Genomic DNA, 7,298 nt, shown 5'->3' on the forward strand with positions numbered 1-7,298 from the left:
TCTCATGACTTCATGTATGTGGCCCCCATTCAAAAAGTGGTTACTTCATATACCATAAACTGTAAGTGCCTGCTTGTCCCCTGACTACCAGGTGATACTTTTTGTTGTGAATTTTTGTATTTTGGCTGTCATTACATATTTAGGCAGTGGTCCTCAAACTGTCTCGCGAGATCCACTTTCCTGCAGAGTTTAGCTCCGACCCTTGGGATCCTGAAGAATTGAATGCCATGCTCAAATGTGTTTGATTAGGGTTAGAGCTAAAAAGAGACATGAAGGCAAACAGTGTGATTTTGTTTTTTACTCACAAATTACTTTTTTCAATTTTTGATAACAACTTTAATAAAGATGATCTACAATTATGAAATAAATAAAACAAAATATGCAAAATTGTTAAAAAAAAAATTTTTTTTTTTTTATTATTATCAATGTATCATAAACTGTATCTACTTGCATAAGGTTTTGGGGCTACATGACAACTACGTGGAAATAATGGGTGTAATAATTATCAAGATTTTCCTATAATTTATAGGAATAGTAATAAAGAATATTTTTCTCTATTTTTTTTCTTGTGTCCACAAAAAATAAATAACCTCTTTATGTCCCTGGTGTCCGCTAGTACAGTGGACATTTATGAAATCCATATTTTGATATGAAACCCCATAACAATTTCTGAGATTGATGTGGGGGAAACAAGTTGAAAATTAGTCAGAATTACAGTATTTTATTATAAAATCATATCTATTTTTCATAAGGTTGTTACACTTGATCCCTAACTATGTAGCCATTTTAAAGAACCAGGATAGGGATTGTTTTCTGTGAAACCCTGAATGTGGTCTGTACGGACAGAACAGACTTACTGTATATTTAAAATGTCCCTTAGATAATTTGATAAACATAATGTCCTCTACAGAACAAAAAATCTGTAAAACTGGAAGTAAAATGTAAACCCGTTTATTTCTTTAAGATAGCTGAGCTTTAGCATTCCTGCCACAAAACTAACTTATAAGCCTTTCCCTGCCACTCTAACCATCAAGGAGCAAGTATGTATTTACTGCCATGCTGGTTGCCATTTATTGTTCAGTTTAATTTTGTTCAACATTACAATTTAATGAGGGCCATATCATAGCTTTTTTTACATGACATGGGTCTCCTATTTAAAAGACGAACAAAACTGTTTGTGAAACCTCTGGGGAACTTTTGAAAGTCACATTATGTAATTACACTATTATAAACAATTAATTTATGCAAGTACATATATTAGGACCATCCTTTGGGAATCTTGAAGGAAACTTGAGTGGAGAATTACCACTACAAAGAATACATTGGCTCAGAGAACCTGCATTATAAAAAGAAGTCCACTTTATCACAACTTCATCTTTTCGGGGCCAGAGACAACTGTTTAATTGGATGGCTTCCACCAACAATCAAACTTAGTGCAAGAGTGCTAAATGATATATCTACTTCTCCGCCAATCATCCGTCAGCAGAATGTGCCAAGCCCCAATCTGATGGCATACACATCACCTGGACAGTCTTGAGTGACCACATGCACGTACATACATCTCCTAGTCACCATGTGGTTGACACAATCCCACAAGGATGGCTGACAACACACCAATCACAACAGCACTGCTCATGGACACGTTATCGCTCAGCCTGCGCACAGAGCGCATCAACAGACAGACTGTGAAGTATCAGAACGCTCCAATACCAGCGCCGCCAAAGGAAAACGTTTATGTGAAAACAGCCAGGGAGCCAGGACAACATATCACAGTCACCGGAAACACCAGAGTAGGGATACACGATCATGATTTTTCATGGCCGATTCCATTTTTGACAAGCAAACTGCCGATTCCATAAACCGCTTTCCGATTTTTTTTGTTTTCTTTAAGCAAACAACACAAAGAAACACAGACCAAGTATGCATACAACAACTAAACTTACCTACTCACACACTTGGTAATTTAAATACCAAACAGGCCAAACCCCCCATCTAAGCTTTTGGCTATTGAAAACCATAACAATAATCCCATCTTGATTAAACGGCAGTAACTGCAAGTAATAGACTCATTTATACAAACATAGATGGTACAGACATCATTAATTAGCTTTTGTTTCTGAATTGGTTTGAAACACACAGAACGGCCTTAAATGAAAAGATTAACTGTACCATGTGAAATTTAAAGGGCAACACTGCATAGTTCTACAATCCAAACAACACAATAACACACCTTCAATAATATTTTTCTTAACCAGCAATCAGTATTTGTTTTAGTTTTTTAAATTTGGTTTTTTAAAAAAAAAAGGTTTTACCAGTGAACTAATAAAAGAATCTATTAAAAAAATTTAAACCCCAAATGTTAAATCAAAATGTTGTCGAATTACACACATGACAAAGTTTTCATTCTCAATTAAAAAAAAAGGAATGATTCACATCTTTTTTTTTACTTGAGCCAATAAAAAAATAAATAACTATTGCTCAGTTAAAAACAAAAAAAAAGTTTTGAATCTTTTACCCTAATTTTTTAATTGGTGAAAAAAAAACCCCGGGGGCTACAGCAGGTGATTTTTAAATCAAATTAAGTCATGTAATTTTAAAGTAAAAAAAAAACATCCTATACCAGACCTGACGTTTTTTCCCGGCTTTTTAAAAAGTAGGAAAGTTTACTGTTACAAAAAAAAAAAAGGGGATTTCATTTTTTCCCCTTTGTCTACGCTCGCGCAGCTTCCAGTAGGCACAGGAAGGGACTCTTTATTTTGTGCGTCGTCGGTTCGCATTCCGCTAATCGGTGCCTCAGACTGGTAGCTCTGCACTTCCAGCACTGGAATGGGCTGCCCGTGTCCGCTCTGCAGATTTCGAAATACTTCCAACACAACTGACATGAATAGAGAATGATTACAATGTAGCCTGTGGCTGCGGGCCACACTTCCGGAAAAATCGTCCGAAAAAAGACCAAAAAAACCGGCCGATTGCCGATCGAGTATTTTAATTCAAAACCACTTCCGGTCTGATTTATGGCGGTCAACCAGTGCATCCCTACACCAGATACACAGCCCATCTCAACAGATATATTATCGCTCTCTCCAGCAGCTCAATTCTAAGCTTCTCACAGAAATGGAGGGACTGGTTGTCTGCTGGGACAAAATCTCTCCTCTTTTTCTGCAAGCCCCCAGATGGCCAACATAAAAAACTCTGTTCCCCACACCACCAAAGCTGGTGGGCCAGCTCACCCTTCTCCTTCCTCCCTGTGAGAGCTCCTGCCGCTGCCGACAAAGCCAGTGCCCAATCCCTCCTCTATCTGCTTTAGATGAACCAAAAAACAACTGATTAGCAGCTCTCAGTGACGATGTGTTGGGTCCCACTAGGACAGCAGCAACATTCATACATCTTTAACAGAACAAGTGGGAACCCAGTGTGCCTGTAGCGTTGATAATTCCTGTTTTGGTGACATGATAGAAATCTAAGGCCTTTTCAGCCGTATGGTCTGACCCATCTAATCTGCGGCCTGAGTATCACGAAAAAATCATAAACTGCTGTTTGAGCAAAAAGTAATGCCATCAAGTTAGCATTTTTAAAAATGTCTCACTAAAAATAAATAATTCTAATTTTATGATTTATAACCACAGACAGTCCAATTTTAATTTTCTAAATGAAACTGGCTAATAAGAGTTAACTGGGAATTCATCAAAAATCCTGCCGCATCTAACTAAAAAAAAAATTAGCCTACGACAGGGGACACAAGGGCACAAATCCCATGAATCACTTTTCAACCTTGCATTAGTCAGTATGTAGATTAGACAGTAGACTGTGGCAGTTTGGTTCAAGAAGGTAATAATTTGAATAGGTATGATAACCTTAAATGAAATACTAAAAAAAGAGGAATGATCCCATCATTTCCTGAATAATGTAAACAATGTGAACAAAATACAATCTAAATACTGTTTACACTATTGTTTCAATATTAATTTTTTTTCCTACTTTCTCTTCTTATTCTGCATAACATTCATAAACGCTCACCCGCAAACACGTGATATACTGTATTACATTTTTCTGCATTTCTTAGGAATACTTTGAACGTTGTATAATCCGCAGTAAATAATTATAGCATAACCAATAACTGTTCTTCTTTGGTATTGTGCACTATTGTAATCAATAACAAAGATTCATGTGATAATCGTCCTTTAGATAATTAAAGTTGACATTATCATACCATCCATGTCCCTAAGCGGACCGACGATGATGTGCTTCTGTCTCGTTTATTACTAACTGAATCTTTTAACATTTTCCGCACACATTGGCGTTTAGCTGCTCTATATTTACAGATGTCTATCAATGCAAGCAAGTGTCATTTGGTCGTATTTGTCCTTCTGAATATCTTGGGATTGTGCTGAAGGTGCTCCGACGCAGTCCCCTGCATATCATTATTTACAGGCCCCCAAAAATACTCTCCGTGTTTTGACCAAGTGTCAGAGCACTGTTATAACTTTAACCGTTTTTGTATTGCGGGGATTTTAATTTCACATAGATCATGCAGAATCAAACTACAAAAGAATGATTCTGTTTTAAACACAGATATAGCTAACCAAAGGACAAAATGGCAAATTTTTTTTGATAATTTGATCTAGAGAATCCACAGAATATTACTGCAGTAGTTTGGTTCCGATCGGGCGAAAAACCTAGGACCTAGTTCGCAAAAGTATGTTTTTAACATAATTGAGAATATTTAATGAACGATTTTATTGGACAGCAGTAGGCCCAGAGGCAAAGTTGTTCAGAATGTGAGGAGATCTATTTTATGATATGAAGAGCTATAGGTTTTGGTGAATATATGAACTTTCTCCAATTGTAGGTCATGTTGTTTAAAAAATTTGGTTTTTTTGATCCCCTTTTTACTGTTATAGGGCCACCTATGTCCGATTCCATGAATCTTTCATCTTTAAGAGCCCATCTGCTAAAAATTTTTTCAAAAGTGTTTAAATTTTTGATTTTTCGTTTGGGTTTTATAAGGCTTTTGGTATCTGCCATCCCCCTTCTAAATGACCCTTTTATAGCTACCAAGGAGAAAATTTTTTTTTTTTTTTTGATATTTTGATCTAGGAGTCCAGGGAATTGCACGGCAGGGGTTTTGATTGAGATTAAATAAAAAACCCTTTAGGACTATTTCGCAAAAGTGGTTTTTTTAACATATTTGTGCTATTAAGACAATTTGATTGACAGAATTACCCCCAGAGGCAAATTTGTTCAGAATGAGAGTTCTACAATGAAGAAGTCTTGTTTTTCTGTGAATTAACATTTTCTAAAATTTGGGTTTTTTTTTATGTAGAAATTTGTATTTTTTGAGGGCTTTTCAACGTTAAAAGCCCCCACCTAGGTTTCCGTCTCCACGAAACTTTAAATGCTTGTTCAGAGTTATCGATACTTGTTTTCAAAAAGTTTGTAAATTTTGAGTTTTCTTTTTAGGTTTTATAGGCTTTTGGGATTTTGACCCCGGGTTTTTCTAATTACCCTTAAAGGTAACCAAGGACAAAATCAACATTTTTTTGATAATGAGTGATCTAGACAGTCAGAAGCATCTTAACTGCGGTTGTTTGATCGGATTTGATCAAAAAACCTAGGACTAGTTGGCAAAGGTAGGTTTTTTAATAATTTTGTGAATATTTAATGAACGATTTGATTGAACAGCATGATTTCTTGCGACAAAGTTTCTCATTAAGGAATTCATCAAATGATTGCATATTGTGTGGAATCTGTAACACCCACGTGATTACTGAGCCATACAATTTAGCGCCAACTAGGTGGCCGATTTGCTTTTCAAAATTCTTACAGACCTTTAGGCCATGATTGAACAAGCCCCTGAGGTTTTTGTTTTTTCGTTTCGTTTATACAACCTCCGTTAACCTTTGTCAAATAGGTGCTTACAATTATTTGGCCAAGTGGCGGGGCCTGTGTGTTTGAGATAACGAAGTCCTCAAGACACTTGGTCCACATGAACAAGACACTGTATACCAAATTTCAAGTCGAGCAGTCAACACGGTTTACCGATTTACAGTTTTTTAATTTAAACCCCCCAAGTCAAGCTCAAATTTTTTTTGATTTCCCCCAATTTTCCCCAAATTGGTTACGAGTTTGGGAAAATGTTTTTGTTCAAAATTTAAGTTTTTCAAATTTGGAATTTCAAAACTTTTGGGATTGCACATGATTGCAATTTCCAATTTTTTTTTTGATTTAAGAATTCATAGCCAAACTTTCGCAGTGGTTTTTCCCATTGGGGGAAAAGAGGGATAAGTTCGCAAAAGTAGGTTTTGGACTACATCAAAATTTGCGAAAAAAAACGGGGCCCTTTTTCTGACCCAAAATCAGAGTGAACCTTTTTTAATTACCTTGACCCAAGGATTCCAGAAATGTAAAATTTTTGAGTCTACGACAAATTTTTAGAGCTTTTGAGCAATAGAAATTTTTGATCGCTGTAGCGCCCTTATTGCCAGGGGGCTGGACTTTGATGGGTTTTCTCCCCAAATGAAGAAGGGTTGTCGCGCGCAAACAGGGCGTAACTTGAAAGAGGGTAACTTGACCAAGGGCGTAACTTGAAGTTGCCCCACCACCGAACCAGCGAGTTTTCAAACAAAGTTTTTGTGGGGTTTCGTTCGAACCGCATACCTTTTAAGTAGGCACTTATTTCAATAGTACTAACTTAACGGCCTAAAAGAGTACAAAAAACTTTTACAGCCTGAATGCGATTTTTAAGCATGAAGGCGTTTGGATTTCATCATGCTATGTTGATCATGTGACCTACAAAGTTAAAACAAGCGCAAAAACATAAAAGATATCAGTGACGGGTTTAATTAATGTATTTGTAAGTATCTTGATAATGAAAAACGTGCCAATGTTGTGGTCTTGTTGAAGAAACGGCTGCCTTTTTATTTTGTGATTGTAGTAGTCAATACTGTTATTTAAGTTTTTATATCTTTAACTAAGGTGATCAAGTTTTATCCTTCAATCATTTATTTACCGTATTTATTTACCGGGGTCCTGGCCGAACACATCGAAGGCCAATTTTCCATCGGGTTGGCAAAATGCCTCGATAGCGCCACCATCATGTTTAACGGAGGGCCCTCGGCAAACTTTTTCACGTACATGCAAAAATTGGACAAAACTTAACACCCCAACCCAATAAAAAAAAGTCTCTTTGTAGAATTCAATCCAACAGGAAGTCGGTTTTTTTTAATTTTCTCTGCAAATTGTGTCGGTTTTGCCTTTTTTAAAGGGTTTGGGTACTTCAACCAATCCTCCTAGCAGAG

This window comes from Cyprinus carpio, unplaced genomic scaffold (assembly GCF_018340385.1).
Source record: "Cyprinus carpio isolate SPL01 unplaced genomic scaffold, ASM1834038v1 S000006590, whole genome shotgun sequence".
In the NCBI taxonomy this organism is placed as follows: Eukaryota; Metazoa; Chordata; class Actinopteri; order Cypriniformes; family Cyprinidae; genus Cyprinus; species Cyprinus carpio.